This window comes from Symphodus melops (assembly GCF_947650265.1).
Source record: "Symphodus melops genome assembly, chromosome: 18".
Taxonomy (NCBI): domain Eukaryota; kingdom Metazoa; phylum Chordata; class Actinopteri; order Labriformes; family Labridae; genus Symphodus; species Symphodus melops.
In genome coordinates, this window is record NC_136708.1 from 5407027 (window position 1) to 5423748 (window position 16722).

The 16722-nt window shown below is 39.6% G+C and overlaps 1 protein-coding gene across 2 annotated transcripts in view; it reads left to right on the forward strand.

Annotated features, from left to right (window-relative positions):
• Positions 1–16722, forward strand: part of trappc9 (trafficking protein particle complex subunit 9) — a 211951-nt gene that overhangs the window by 149995 nt on the left and 45234 nt on the right. The gene's annotated exons all lie outside the window — the stretch shown is intronic.

The window sequence follows — 16722 nt, forward strand, 5'->3', positions numbered from 1 at the left end:
AAAGAGAAAGCAATCTGCAAAATGACACGGCAGCAGATTGAGCGGGGAATTGCAAGAATCTATTGAGACAGAAATAAGAGGGGATCAAGGCAAATAACTCACTAGATTCACTGTTCTTCACATATTTTGGCATTTGACATGCAACTGCTTCAGCGAAAGTAAAGCTGTTGAGAAGATGTTGAGATATACAATCTTTGGACTGTGCTGCTTGTGTACTCTGAGTGCACTTCGCAGTGGTTGTTTCAGCATGTCTTCATTTCTGCAAAAAGCTTTTCTTTCAGTTCGATTCCAGCCCATTGCAAGCCGTGCTTATAATGAGGAAGATAATTTGCCTCAGCCCATTAGGATGCCTCTATCAGGCTTGCAAAGACTATCACAGGCTCCATTACGAGTGTAGTTCAAGCATTCCCCCGCCTCTGAAATCGTTAGTCCAATTGGATGCTTTTAATACCATTGTGTGTCTGTAGCCTCACACTCACACAGTCACTGTCGGTGGAAATTACTGCTTGTTTAGGTTTTGTCATTTTTACAGCGCTTGGTGGTCTGTTTTGATTTTTTTTTTACAATTTTTTCAAGTTTTTTTTTCTTAGTCTTTCTCTGTTGTGTTGGATTTTTTTTTTTTTTTTTTTTTTGTCCAGTATTCAAGTTTTCGAACGTGCGTGCTGTTTGATATGTGTGCACAAACTTCTGCTTCGTACATACAGAATATAGTGATGAGGAAATTATAAGGACTGAACTCCACATGTCAAGAATCCTTAGACTCAGATGGACCACGTTAATGACAGCTTCCACTGTACATCGGATGAGTCGTCCCACTCTCTGAGACATGATTCAACATCACACTTGTGGTTCAGTGTCACGCTAAAACACAACTGCAAGACACTTCCAAAGACTCTGCATATGTGCCAAAAGATGTGATCATTATCAGGGTCGTGCTGTAGACTGATCCCGTGACGTCTGGGAGCTCGGGGCAAACAACAAGTTCTCCCAAACGTCCTTACAGATGTCAGGAAGAGCTGTTGAGACTCTCTGATCTGTGGTCTCTAGACAAAGCTGAACTGTCTCAGGTGTGACTGACATCAGGAATGGTGAATTAACTTTACACATTTAATGAAGTCATTACAGACTTTCCACCACAAAGAGGACATTCAGTAAGTCTACGGGGAAATTATTTCAGCCAGATGAAAACAAGCAACATATGGAAGCACAGGCACATGGTCACACACAGTCGAAACAACGTACACCAAGAAAACAAGACAGTCACCTGCTGCCGCTCGCTCTCTTTAAACATGCTAATGCACTACTCGCTAACATTGCAGGATAAAGCTCTCTAAGTCTGTTTTTTTTTTGTTTTTGCATTCTTTACAGTGATTAGCTTTGTTACTAGCTCAACAACAGTAGTGACAGAGGCAGGACAGAATAAAAAAAAACGTGAATAGTCGAGCTTCTTTTTGACAGACTGGTTGGCGTCTTTCAGTCACACAATGGATGCCGCTGTTCCGCACGCCGGTTAGAAACTCCTCACACTTTGTGTAAGAGCACGACCACATTCACAAAAGCTGAAAGGAGTCACCCTCTTTGCCTGAGCTCATAGCAATCGTGCGGCATGAGAAACTCGATGCCTTTTCGTGATTGTCTCCTGCGGAGCTCTGTAAATATTTGATCACACAGGTTCCTGTAAGTGGAGAACACAGACAGTGCCAGGATCTGTTCTATGCCTCTTGTGTTTGTTTACAAGCTCATTATAATTGTTGAATCGGGAGGAGCAAACGGAGGCCATTAGCAAATGATTCTACCTCTGGGCAGAAACCCCACCCCACAGACACAGTTAGCAGAGCTGCAATAATGTGCGATCATATAGGATGAAACTCACTACATAATTACAAATGAATAATGCAAGTATTTTTGTAATTAGTGAAACTAAAAAAAAAAAGAAGAAGAAGAAAATTCTGGGCTCCAGAGTTGAGCTGCACTGCACTGAGGGGGCTAGAATTGAAAGAGGATTACAATTATGTTAATGTTGTAAGCTTGTTTGAAAAAATGGAAAAAACAAACACAACAACAACAAAAGAACCACTGGACATGTATTTTGCCCTGAACACAAACACAGATCAGAGGGCGGCTTCTTCTTCTCTTCTTTTCTCGGTCCTTTCTTTACGCTGTCTGCAGAGCATATCTCCGCGACTCATTTCACCGGGAAGATGTTCACAGCTTGACGAGAACTTTCTGCCCATGTTTGTTGGATTTCACACACGCTACAATTCTTCCAAAAGTCTCCATTTAAGAAATGAAAATGAATATCCACAGCCGTGACCGCGGTGAGTCCTGACAGCACGCGAGCTTTTTATGTCGCTCGTAATCACACGCTGGCTGTGCTCACTGTTAAATATAGGATTCTTAGCCCTGTGAATTTATACACGACATCTAGTGCTTGTGCATTGAATGTGGGCAAACTGAAGTAGGGTGCTTTGTATTTTGGAGCTGGTGACTCAAATCATAAAACAGAGGCTCGTCAATAAAAGGGCACTTGGTGAGCCGGGAAAAGGTTTTTCTCCCGTGATGTCAAAGCACAACTTTTCTTGAAAAAAAAATGGCTCTTCAAAGTTAAGACTTTCCTCTTGTTTTGAATATGGTGTGATTAGAATATGTGCTTCCAAATCAACTTTATCTTTTTTTTTTTTTTTTCCCTGCCATGACAGGTGGTATCATGGGTTTATCTGCAGCCTGGCATTGTGTAAATACCTCCATTGATTACAGCTCCTCAGCTGTCAATTTGATTAAAGCCAAAGGGTTGCACCTCGTGATCACAGTCCATGTGTCTACTTAATGGAGTGTTGCTAAATAAACATTCGGCTGGCCAATGACACAGAGCTCTCTGGAGTTGACAGCATCATTGCAGGTTATGATGCTGGGATAAAGGAGAGGTCCGAGTCAACCAGGAAGTGCCCTGACATTTGTAAGATAAGATTAAACATGATAGCATTTTTAAATGAGCCTCTCGGGGGTGCTTGCATGGAAATGTTAAATTCGGCTGGCAGTGAGTAGGCAAAAAGGTGAATAATGATTTTGGAACATACTAAGGATTAACTACACAGCAGCATTAGAATTAATTAAGACGCATTTAAAATGTTTTATTATATTATCAATATAAAATGTCAGGGATATTTTGTTAGGCGTTCAACATTTTCAGAGTTAAGGACTGTTCAGTAAAAAGCACTTGTGCTGACCTGCGTTAAGTTGAAGCTGTATTTAAGAAACTGTGGACAGCTTTGGATTTCCAGCATCGTCTGCCTGTTGAGTGCTGTAACCAAGCAGAGAGATGGAAAACAGCCAGCCTGAATGTGGACTTTGCACCCATTCCCCCGGCCCTCCCCCCCCCCCCGTCTCCAACCATCAGCCTGCCACCAGGAACCCATCTCAATGGAATACAAATTCACCCATGAATGGAAAGACAAATGTTTAGCCTTGGAGAGAGATGGAAAGAGGAGGGTGGGGGCCTTGCTGTAAAAGGCAGAGAGATAATTTAATAAGACAGCGCTTCTGAACTGGCACACCGTCACATTTTTTTTTTTTGTCTTCCCCTTGTGGTGCACGCACACTGATGAACATTTGGAGCAGTCACAGGCACTGGCTTTACAGTGCAGGGGACGTCTCGTGGAATAATATGCCTTTAAGCTTTTGTCAGGTGCGCGATTGCTCTGAGTTCTGCAGGTTTGACAAATGGTGCTGCCAAACAGCTCCGACCCGCCAAACACCGAAGTCCTGTTTTGATGATGATGATTAGAGCTGCTGCCCTGGGAGAGAGAGGGAGGGAGGGAGGGAGGGCGGGAGGGGGAATGAATACATGCATGGCATAAATGAAAGAGAGGTGTTTCGGCTGCACCTGAACTGGTGATGCGCCACCTCTCTGAGCGCACATCACCTCCGCTTGCTTCTGCAGTTATCTGCACAGCTGTGTGCTGGACCTGTGGGAGACAGGAGAAAGCCTTTGTTGAACCCAACTTACCGTAGGGCAGTGGTGCTCTATTTTCTGTCAGGCACCCCGCTAGAGGTCAGAAATTGTTTCATTGTTTTGTCAAATCTAATATTCTTTGATATCTGTGTCCTAATGTAAATATATTTGTTAACTGTATTTAACATAACACATTTATTAAAAGTTGCGCATGTTTCCAATCCTCCAAAATATACAGAAGGTTTGATCCAAAACAAAACTGAGACGGTTGTCCATTTGATTTTGGATTTTTTAATTTCTTAAATTATTCAATTATCTATTCTTAAAAAATATATATTTCAAACTTGATTTAGAAGTCAATCCTCATGGGATTGTTTTTGTTTTGATTTGTGTAGGCCTCGGTTTAGTGCTCCCCCGATAAAAGAAGGTCATCGATAAAACACCAGACTTAAAGGCTTGTACATTTCCATTGCCTGGAGTACACAAACACACACACAATCCCAACCTCAGCACCCACCTCTGGAGGGCATGTTTGCTTAAAATTTTGGCAGGTGCTGCCCATTTAACTGACTGATGGACTGTAGGAGGAGCACTGGGTTGGCAGAGGCTGATTTATCTGCTTATTTTTCAGCTCTGTCGCCCAGGCCCTGTCAGTCAGCCATCCTAAAGGTCTCCTATTGAAAGCTGTAGAAAGCTGGAGCGAGCTGGGAGGAGCGCACACACCCTTTTGGGAAGCTCACTCTCTCTTTGGGGCCAGAGTGTGTGATTAATTGTGACTGCGCTGACTCAGATGGCTAAGATGGGTGTGTGGACGGAGACAAAAATACTCAAAAGTGTGATAATGATGAGGTAGCGGAGGGAGTCTTAGAAACATTCTTCTTCTCAGGTTGTCCTCAGAGATGAGCTGAAAGGAATTGTCCATTGTTTTGCAACCAGCTAATTACCCAATTGGACTATGAGTCATGACTTATTGACATTGCACCATGCAGGATTATCATAACACAGGACTTTTTAGCAGAGTTCTGTTAATGTATTTTACCAAATGAGGATAGAGAGTTAAATAGATTTATTGATGGAGTCTAATTCTATCAACCAAGACGCTCTAATATGGAAATCAAGAGTACAGCTGCAGCTCACTCTATGATTACACGTCTCACCTTTGTTACCCTCGCTGGGTCTGTGTGCATATACAGTTAGCACATTTTACAGGCTGGGTTTGACTGTTTATGGGGCATTTATCATGGCTACAGAACAATCTGGGCTGTCAGCGTGTTAGTATGGGTGAGCTGCGGTAATAAATCAAAACTCCTCCGGTCTGCTACTGATAGCTCACCACACTCTGGCCCATTCATTTAGATTGGTAAGGATGAAAAACAAGCACTGGAGTCGAGACGGGTTGATGCAGTTACAGAAAATGCACATTAAAGTTGTTAATATAAGAAATACTTTTTTTTTTAGACTTATGATTGATATGCAACTGCATTTTGCAAGGCTGCAATCATCAGTGTTGGAATTTGAAGAAAATGTGAAAGTTAAAAAAACAACAACTTGGAGCTTGGCTGCAAAGCCACGGAATCCCCCTCAGGTTTAATTTTCCTCTTTTTACAGCAGAAATAAACCCGTCAGACTGATGATGAGAACAGATTTGGTATCAATAGTTTTGTTTATTTTTTTTATTACTACACTCTGTACCAAGGAGGTGTTTTTTAATAATTACCCATGTAGATTTTTATTAAGCCTGAAATGTATTCACATTTGCAGAACTAAGGTTGTGATTAAGTTGACTGACAGGTTGTGAGTGTATTTCAGGAGGCTTCAGCTCCACCTCTTTGCTTGTTTCTAGAATGATTAAGATGTTGGTTAAGCTTTTTCAATGTGGTAACTGCCATTGTTGCTCTGCTTTGTGTGTCTTTACAAAACCAATGGGTGACATCCCTACGACTACCTCCATGTTCTATAAAGTCTATGCATTTGACTTATTATGAAGTACTTCAGTGTGCTGCCTCTAAGTGCATATTATATGTCCCCTTCTAGTCTTTTTGATTTGTCTGCTTTTTTCGTCCTGGTGTATTTGTACTGTGTTACTTAAGCATCCATTCAGTTACCTTGTTCACTTAAGCACCAACAATGTTTTCTCCATTTTCTTAATGTATTTTTCAGTTTCAGCCTCTTTCTCTGCTGCGCCGCTTTCTATCAAATAAAACCACCTCCGTCATTGATTTCTTTAGAGGAAACAAGAGTATCCCCAACGGCTGCCTTTTCATCCCTGAAAGACAGATTACCTGACATTTCTAAATGCAAGCAAGGCTAGCCTCTAGTTTCATTGCGAGAATGGCTTGAGCTTTTGCCACACTATCTCAAGTGCTACTCAAAGAGGGAATATTGTGACACAGCTGTTTCAGCTGCTCAAGTACAGAGAAGTGAGCACTGCCGTGTGATTACATGTGGGTCTGCACCATCAATCCCCAACAGAGGGAAACACAAACAGATCAGAAGGACGAGTTCTTGATGTTTTTTAGCTAAGGCTGGCATCTAGCAGAACAGTGGAAGCCTTTTATGGCTTTTTTTGCTCATAAATCCCAGTAGCATTGAGTGTGACGATGAAGTTGAATTTAGGAACGTCTGAATTAGATTACCACTCAACAGTATATAATACAATATCATGGTCCTCATTCTCTCTCCGACTGCTTTTTCATGTATGTTTCCCCTGTGCATGATTAGCCCTCATCCCCAAGTTATGTTGTTGTTGTTTTTTTTAGTATTTCCCTGTTTTTATTGGGGGCTGACAAAGTTATTTGACACTTGAGAGGAATAGGGTTTTACAGAAATGTTAGTGGCTGATGCTGTAAGGCAGACATTTGAGCCTTTATTATAAAAGGACAACTGAAGAGAGACAGGACATTTTAGGAGCAAAGAGTGGGAGATGACATAAAGATAAAAATGCCAAGCATCATTCTAACCCACGGCTTCCCCATGAGGCCTATAGCTACTGTACAAGGGATGCACAACATAAACACTAGACCATGCTGCACCTAGGACTCCAGGCAGTTTCAAACTGGTCCTACACCTGGTTATGAACTGCTTACTTATACAATACTGTTATCAGCTGTAAGCATGAGTAGCCTCTGAATAAATAGATAGATAGATAGATAGACAGACAGACAGACAGACAGACAGACAGACAGACAGACAGACAGACAGACAGACAGACAGACAGACAGACAGACAGACAGACAGACAGACAGACAGACAGACAGACAGACAGACAGACAGACAGACAGACAGACAGACAGACAGACAGATAGATAGATAGATAGATAGATAGATAGATAGATAGATAGATAGATAGATAGATAGATAGATAGATAGATAGATAGATAGGCATCCAGTAGCAGTATACAGACAGGCAGGACACAAGATATTGTTTGATTAATCTGTTGACAGAAGCAAACTTCCAGACTAAATGTGGTCTATACGTCGACGATAGACATGTAATCAATTCTTTCATATAATCAATGAAAAGCTTTCCACTTTTGAATGTCAAAATTGGCAATTGACATATTTGAAAACTCTTTCTGCAGAAAATATGCTTTTTGCCTTGTTTTGATACGTTTTGGTTTTCACTGACCCTGCCCTCATTTATCTGCATACATGGGTAACAATTACTTGGTATTATGGTACACTGTTGTTCCATTAAATGTCTGCAGCTTTCAGCAATCTAATGGAACATGCTGTCCAGAATGGGTCAAGATAGACCAAAAAACAAAAACAAACATGAAACAGGTTGTGATCCTAGAGCTCAGAAAAAAAGTAAATCACCAGAGTTGGTAAGTTTAAAATTTTGGGGATCATGCTTAACACATCCACATAATGATGTGATGTTTCCTCCTGGACCAAAACAATAGACCCCATGGCAATACCTTTCATGACTACAAACTGGCTTTGCCTTGCAAACTGTCAAGTAGGAAACTGTGATATTACAGTTCATTGCAGTCCCGAACAGTGTTGTTGAGTACAGGAGCTTTACATGCGTTGCATGAATGTAATGAATGACATGCTGCTGTAAAAAAGCAAAATTTGTGTTTTTTCTTAAGTCATATATTATGCATTAATTTTTTTTAGCAACAGGCAGAACATTAGCACACATACCTTTGGTCCTAACCTTGTTTAGAGGGTTATCATGTCAAACCTTGGATTTGCCACTTTCTGCAGGAGCCAGTCGACCAGCATTTTCTTGCATGAGCTTCTGCAGAGCATGCCAATCTTTTTGACGTTGGTGAGAGATGACACAGCCCCTCAGAGGGAGAAGTCACTCCATAACACTCATCTGTCTCTATTGATCGTCCTCAATGATGCACTGGTTCCACAGACTCATAATCAGATCTTTTCCCACATGAGTAGAGCAGCTCCTGGTCTTTTCTTAGACTGCTTCTTATGCCATCAAATCTCATTTGGTGTCCTAAAATGAAACTGGGTAAGGAAAATGAAAAAGTCCTGACTGTCTTCTCATGAGTCCATTCATCGTGTTGAATACATGACACATAGCTGATTACTTTTTAAATGCTTGGTGGAAAGAGCTTACTCAAATAATCCAACCAAATCCATGTAAGAGTATCAAAAATGTCTTTATTGTTAGGACAGAGTGCTGCGGTTACAAATAAGAAGAATCAAAGTTGCTGAATATGGTCCCATAAGGAAGTTGACATCCATATTGAATATTGTGTTTGCTCCTGATCAGATATTCTCACATGGAATCGTTGCATTATTACTGAGATGGGCTTTTGTCTCTCATTGCTGAGGGCTCCTGAAGTCCCATCGCTGCCTCTCTGTACTCCCTCTGACATGCGATCCATCTTTTTCCATGAGCCTGCTGAGGCAATTCATCAGTTCATCCATCTCGTGTGACTGTGGTCCATCAGTTGTTGGCCAGCTAGAGATTCACAGGAACAGCTGCACTCTGACAGGTTTGTGTCAAACCTGCGGGTAACTGACACTTATTCAGCATTCAATAGACTGATCCTGGTCCCACAAGTGGCAGGTTTCTGGCCAAACACCCACAGAAAACACTGAAAGGATACTGTTACCCTGTCATTCCTCTTGTGCCCTTGAATTGGAGCTGGAGCAGTGTGCGCACAAGCCTAACTTTAAAAACAATGTCTGACTGGGTGACAGCATATTAGGAGCTTCGAGGACACTCTATCTGCTTCCTAGTGTGCCTAAAAAGCACAGGAGATGTATTTTAGAAAAGACTCGACGAGAATAAACTGCCACATTGTCACATTATCTTTTTTCGCTCTTTTTCCTTTCTCCTTATTTTACACTCTCTATCACTCCTTTTGCTCATGCACACCCACACATGTAATTTGAGCTTAAAACTGCCATTATTGCCTCTCATGATGGTGCTTGTTATGACTGGGGTCAGATAGAGTATGCTCGCCAGGAACGGCATTGCAGCACGAGATCAATTGAAATGGAGCTGGTAGACATCATAATTAATCAATCTGAACGATTATAATGAATGTTGTCTCTCCTCATAACACTGACTGCCATCATTAGCTATTGGCCCTAATTGTCAGTCATTTGCAGCTTTCATAGCTGTCAGCAAGGGCGCAACGCAGGATTGCATAGAATATTAATTAAGTCTAAATGTCCCAGTAGGAAGCACCTAAATTAATGCACTCAAAATCTAAACAACTTAACGTTCTAATTGAACCAAACCCATTACACATTCACTAACTAGGACAGAATATTCTGACTGCCATATTAAGAAGATAATAAAATTATAGGCATTTGATAATATCCCAGCAGGAGACTATTAGTTAGTCATGAGATTTTGTGTTTGAACATATTTAGTTGTAATACACATTTAGCAAAAGGCTGGTTAATAAAGTCCAGAGGGGACAGTGGGGCAAGCATTTTGATGAGAGAAAATATTTGGTCTTTGTTTTATATGATTGTATGTATTGCGCCAATTCATAACAAGTGTCATCTGGATACACTTTACAAAAGAGCATATGGGATAATACGCAGCCAGCATTCCTGTTGTCCATACTTCTTTGCTGCTGAGGTAGAGGTCAGAGCAGGCCGTGCGTGACTGAGGCAGCGGAGTTTGTGGACGACACAATCCAATGGTTGAGGCTTGGCGTCAAGCAGTGGTTGAGGTACAACACATTCCCATGGTGGTGGCTGGGCGTCAGGGATATCGGGTGGTCATAGTGCCAGATCACAGTGCCCAAAAGGTCTACCAAATCTTTAGTGACAGACGGACCTTCATTCACCTGCTCGGTTGCTACAAAAAAAAAGAGGAACAAGAAGCTTTCAATGTAGTCCACCACCAGTATTATGTTGTAAGGACTGTCCTAAGGTCTGTTTGGAGTTACTGAAGTGTTACTTGACAATCCTTCTTCTTTAGGTACAGTGGCCTTGAAGATAACCTATCAATGTGACATCGTCTTACAAGTTGGTTTTAGGGAGTGAGTTGCTCCTGTAAGTGAAAGCAAAGAAAAGCATGAGGCTGTGTTATGGACACAGTAAAATGCATGCTTTCCAAGGGTTGTTACAACAAGTTAAAACAGTCAAAGCTGTAACCTTGTCTTACAAAATAGCGACAGCTGGTCTAATATTGACTTGTTATGTAGTGATGTTGATTCAGAGAAACTTTGGGCAGGGGCATTAGTGGACACATGGTGTCTTCTCGGTGACAGAAGATTAACTCGGGACAATTTGTACCCTGAAAGTTTGAGCCCACATTCAAGCTATTATTGAATTGCACATTAACGCATGTTTTCAACTTACTAGTCCTTTTAAACCTTAGCGATGATGGAACTTTAAAATTGGTGTGCTTTGTACTTAATAAGCATTGGTAGGTGTTAAAGCTTTTTTTGTTGTTTTCAGGTCAGTTGAATATTTTTATATCCTCAGATGGGACCCAGGAGATTAATATTCTCCAACTGATAATCGAGGGAACCATCGGTTGATAGCACCAAACCTAAATTTTGTTTTCTGTCAATAGCTTAAGGCAAAACAAATGTACTTCAACTTCACGAGAAAACATCTCTTTGTGTCTTAATGGTTTGGAACTAATAACTCAAAACAGGAACTACTGATCCATCAGATGAATATGACAGATCACTGACTGCAAGTCGTAATTAAAATGAAATCTCCTGACAGTTGCTGAACTCAGAGAAATAATTGTTCTGTAGGCTTGGCTCAATCGATCCACAGGTCTCTTATATGGTGTTTGCTGAGGTCACACATGGAAAAAATTCTAACCCATTATTGCAGACCCAGTTTAACAGAATGGCCAATCTTGAATCTCCACACTGGGGATCAATAAATGATTATCTTAAAGATCTGAAGTAAATTGTAAACAGCTATTAGAATTGAGCATGTAGAGCACTGTTCTAGTTTTCTGGCTACTCAAAGTGCTTTTACACCGCAGGTCACACCTACATATTTACACACATTTTGATGGCAGAGGCTGCTACTGAACTGTATGTAAAGAGCCCTTTTGAAGTAACTAATCCCATTTATGCACAATGTTACACAGCCGCTGAAGGGGCCGGAGAAACTTGGGGTTAAGGGTCATGTCCAAATGGGACATGTGGAGTCAATATGTTCCCCCTTCATACTGTGGATACAAAAGAAAAAAGGTTTCAGAGTGATGCAGTATTTATACTAAGGAGGTGGACCTGATGTTACCTGGCATGTACAATATCTACTTCTGTATTTATGTAATATCTGCTATCTAGCAAGACACGTTTTATGCTGCCTCATGTAAATACTCTACACATAGTCTGCAAATAAACCTGAATTAGAGTTTCAGTTGTTTTTGTGGATAACTGTATGTGTGCACTTTAAGTTAATTGTACAATTGTATAATGACAATAAAGACATTTTATTCTATTGTACTAAGTAGTTTGGAGTGCTAGAGAACATTTTGTTTCTCTGTTATTTCTGTTGTTATTTTATGAATAATGCAGACTTGAGTTGATTATGTATTAACATGTATTACTCTGCATTAAGATAGTCTTTGGTTGAGTCTGTTGTCTTGCAAACAGAAGTTCAGGGATTCAATCCCCAGCTAATGCAGACACATGTCCGATGCAAGACCCTTAACCCCAAGTTAAGACGCTTTATCAGCAGTGTGTGAATGTGTATGAATGAAGATGAGTTAAAATGCACGTTGTCCACTGATTGTACACATTGGGCCAAGGCACCCATATGTAGCAGTAATCTAACAAAGGAAAAAACTTTCATGAAACAAGAAGTTTTGTTGCTCTGAGGAAAAAGTAAGATTTATTTCCATAATAAAATCCTAACTTCACTTTGAGTCTGGAGACCAACTTGGCAATATTTGCTTTAAAAGACAGTTCCCAGTCAATAAGAAAAGCACTTATAGCTTTTGACAAGCTAGATTTGATTTCCTTGGGAAGTTAAAATCAATGGGACATAAAAGTTTTGTTTTTGCAGTGTTTAGGACCAATTTAATTCCTTCAGAGGAGACTGGACAACGTTGAATGCTGACTACAGAAAATTAAAACATTGTGCAACCGATTTCGGACAACAATAAATGAGGATGTCATCGGCATAAAGATTTTCACACATATTTTTTAACATAAATGGAAAATAAAATAGGTCCTAAAATTGAACCTTGATTGCCCCCTTTGGCTTCACTATAAAGGACGAGGTAGATCCTGCCATTCAATCGCATTGTCTTCTGATTGACATATAGTTGCCAAACCAGGATGCTGTGTAATTTGATACAAATGTGATGTTATAATCTGTGATCTACTGTAACAGTGCTATGTTGTTTGCTAAAACTGATATTTAGATATTATTAGCATCCACAACTTCCTTAAATTGATCACTAACTATTTTTTGAAATACTTTTGCGAGAATGCAAAGTTTTGAATTTGTCCTGCAGTTGCTCACATATAAAGGTTCACCCCTTTGTAATATACAGTACCACATATTATATGGACCGTATTATGTAAATTCCATTCAAGAGCATCAGCATGTAGAGTTCGAATACAAATAGCCTGAATTTTGGGAAAGCAAAAAGTAAATCTTCACAAAAGATGTAGTAATCATTTGTGTTGCCGTGCAAAGTTTAAGCAGAACACAAAATGTCATCACTCTTTTTAGTGAACTTTAAGGATAATCTAACAAACGCACACACATAACATGTTCTCAGTGGCGAGTCACTTTATGTCCTCCTTTTATCAAACAGGAGCTGGCCTTTTGTTCTCCTCCTTTGTCTGGACGTGCTATTGTTCTGCCCACCTGGTATTTAAAGACAATCATGGTGCGGCTAGCACAGTAATTAGTGCCGAGGATCCCACATGCGGGTCTATTTTCACTGCTGGTTTTGTCTGCAAACATAATACCACAGTGTTGTTCTCAGATGCAGTGATCACAAGAGGAAGCAACAGCTACTTGTAGCAGGTGACTGTTCTTTTAAATCTGGAGAGTATAAGGCAGTCTCGAAGGGCTTCTGTTGTTATGCTGATTCACACTGTGTCATTTTTAATGTTTCTTTTTTTATTTTATTTTTTTATTTTTTTATGCAAAGTTGATACCAACCCTGCCAGTATAAGTGATACATTCTTAAGACAATTTGGATGTTTTTCCTAATATAGAAATAAAAAGTAACTACAGTCAGTAACTCACACTTAAAAGAGAAATCTGAGTTCTTCTACATCAGATGTATCATGTTCTTTGGAGCTTCTACAGCTGACATGGATTGGGAGATTTTTTTAAATAATCCAGAGTCTGTTTACATTTTAGATTTAGATTCATGAAATTAAGTACACTATTTTCCTTTTGAGATGTTATTTGATCTGCACTTTCTACATTGAATCCCATTTTGAGTCTCAGCAGCTATGCTGGAGTAAATGTTGTTGGGTTGTTTTTCTCCAGTGTGTGTGATTAGTAAATTACAGCATATTAAACATGTACTTTCATTAAAATGAAACTTTACATATACAATACTATTTTCATACAAAAACCCCCCCCAAAAAAACACCTGCAAAGTTTTCTTTTTATTCTGGAAACAACATACGCATCGAGCAAGGCAGCTCCTTTTATAATAATAAAAAAAGTGAGCAGACTCCTTTCCATTTGTATAACTTTTTTAAAAACATTTTCCTAATGTTGCTCAATTACTCTAAAGTTAGAATATAAAGTTATGATGAGTCTCCATTTGGCTGTATTTTGACACAGTGACATAAAATCAACGTGCTAACAGTAACATGCTAACTGATGCCACTGAGAAGGGTGGAAACTTATGCATGCGTAGAGCCCTTTTTGCTGCATTCACTTGGATTCAGGCACACGGTAGAAACAGCGTATTGTTACAGTGGTGGATTGCAGGTTGGTGCATTTGGAGCCTGCAATCAAGCCTTTCTGGAGCTAGCAGACAGTACTATAATAATGGTGATGGTAACATTTTCAACTATTTCTTGTCGTCCTCAAAGGTTTATTTGCATCCTCACATGTGAAGACACACACATACACACACACACACACACACACACACACACACACACACACACACACACACACACACACACACACGGTGGAGTTCTTGCAGCTCACTGGACATTATTGGATTTTTGTGCACACCATCGATCTACTCCTTCTCTGTCACACAGACACTGACTTGATGATTTGCTTACTTTTCTGTTATTTAGCTGTCTATGTTTTTCCTTTAATTTTATTGTGTTCTATACCTTCTTATGTGATTCAAAGAGTATCTCATTGGTGTATTTACTGGACATTTTGAATTTCAGTCCTGTAGTCTACAGATGTTTCTTGTGACTAATACCCCTGTTGATTGAACGCAAATTTAGTTCAAACAAGTGGACTGGTTTAAAGTAGAAACACATTCAGTAAACAGACAGAATTAGCACAATTAGCACAATTGATTAAACACGGCTGAAGGATCACAGTGTCAGCAGGTTAACAATGTCAAAGTGGTTTTGGGGGGTGTGGCTAATAGCTGTTCTGGAAGCAGCAAGCTGCGGCCATGCTTGCAGGTTACTCCACATTTAACATCAGTGCATTATTTTAGCTTAGCCACTGCACAAACAGCAGCATCGCTTGATGGAGAAAGTGATAGAAAAATCGCTTAATTTCACTTAAAAACAACTCTGGGACAGGTCATAAGTAATGTCCACTTCCAGACATCAAGTATTTCATGTTTTGCCAATCCGTTTTAATCTGTAACAACTTCTTTCCTTGGTTAAGTTATGTTTCAACCCAAAATGAAAACAGGTTTATATCCAAACAGGAAGTACCCTTAGTTTGAGGCTGTAGAAAATTCAAAATAAAAGCATGAAATCGTTTTTGCAATACAAAATAACATAATTTCAAACATGTGATTGACAATGTGATTAATCACGATTAACTATGAATTTCAGCATGTCATTGCCATTGAAAAAGGTTCATCATTTGACAGCCCTAATTACAAGTAATAACCGGAAAGATAACAAAGTCTTAGGCTAATTAAGTTTTCTTTTTTGTTCTTTTCTTTTTTTTATTGAGAATAAAAGCAAATAAACTTATGTACAGTGTTTCTGTCATACTGTTGATTTTTTTTTTTAACTTTGAACGTTTTCTATGTAGTCGTAAATACTTTACAATCAACCCATTTAACATAAAATAAAGTCTTCCATGTCCTCTGCTTTGTTCCGTTTATACTCTACGTCTTTCATTTTCAAGAGCACCTTGTAGTTCCTCAGACTTTGCATTTCCTTTTGTAGGAAAATGTTTCACTCTTGGATTTGATGGGAAAGCGCTGTGACTTTCTTTTCAGACATGCAGACACACAATAGAGACATCCTGCAGGGAGCTTTGGGGGTCTTTTTTCTCAGACTGAAACAGGGTCCATTGTGGTAATGTTTGAATCCAGGAGCCGTGTCTCAGTCTGAACTGGGAACGGTCACAATAGGGGAAATTTGTAAGGCAACTGATTGAAGGAAAAACCTCCTCAGTCTAAACCAGCATGGTGCTTTGTTATCGTTAATTAAGGACCAGCCAAAGAGGTTTAACAGTGTCTATAAAATCTATTTTGGATTTCAGGACAGAGTTATCGAAATTGCAACAAGGACACATTTACAAATTAAGAGTTTTTGTAAAAAAGAAAAAACTATTTTTTTTATGATGTTTCAAGATTTTCCTCACTCCTTGAAGTGATGAATGTCTAGTCTTTCTATTAAAAGTTTTAATCTTTCTTGTTTCAAAATGGCTTGGCATCTTTTTTTAAACTTTGCTTGGGAGTGAAAGTTGAGGAGAGACAGGGAAGGTAGGAGAGAAAGAGAGCGACTGGCTCAATCTTGATGTCCTCCTTCAACCCTGAGCCCTCACTGACTTCATTGGCCTAACCTGTAAAGTGATTGAGTGCACGAGGTAACAAGGGCTTGAAGTGGTTGAAAAGGTCCTGTGGCATTAGGTATTTTCATTTCACAGTTTTTAAATTACTCACTCACAGACACGGTGCTTATGAAAAGAACTTCATATAGGCCTTTACTGTATGTACATTTCTCCATTGTGGGATAAACAAGTGTAGCCTATTGTATATTATATATAAATATAATGGCACTGATATGCTCTGTCTCTCTTGTTTTTGTTTATAGACTTACAGGAGATTTCTGAATCAGCTTTAACAACAACATAAACTGTTTTGGTAGACTGTAAATAGAGCGTGTTTTTTTTTTTACTGCTTTTTTTATTTACCATTTTTCCTTTTTTTTCCCTTTAAATTGTTG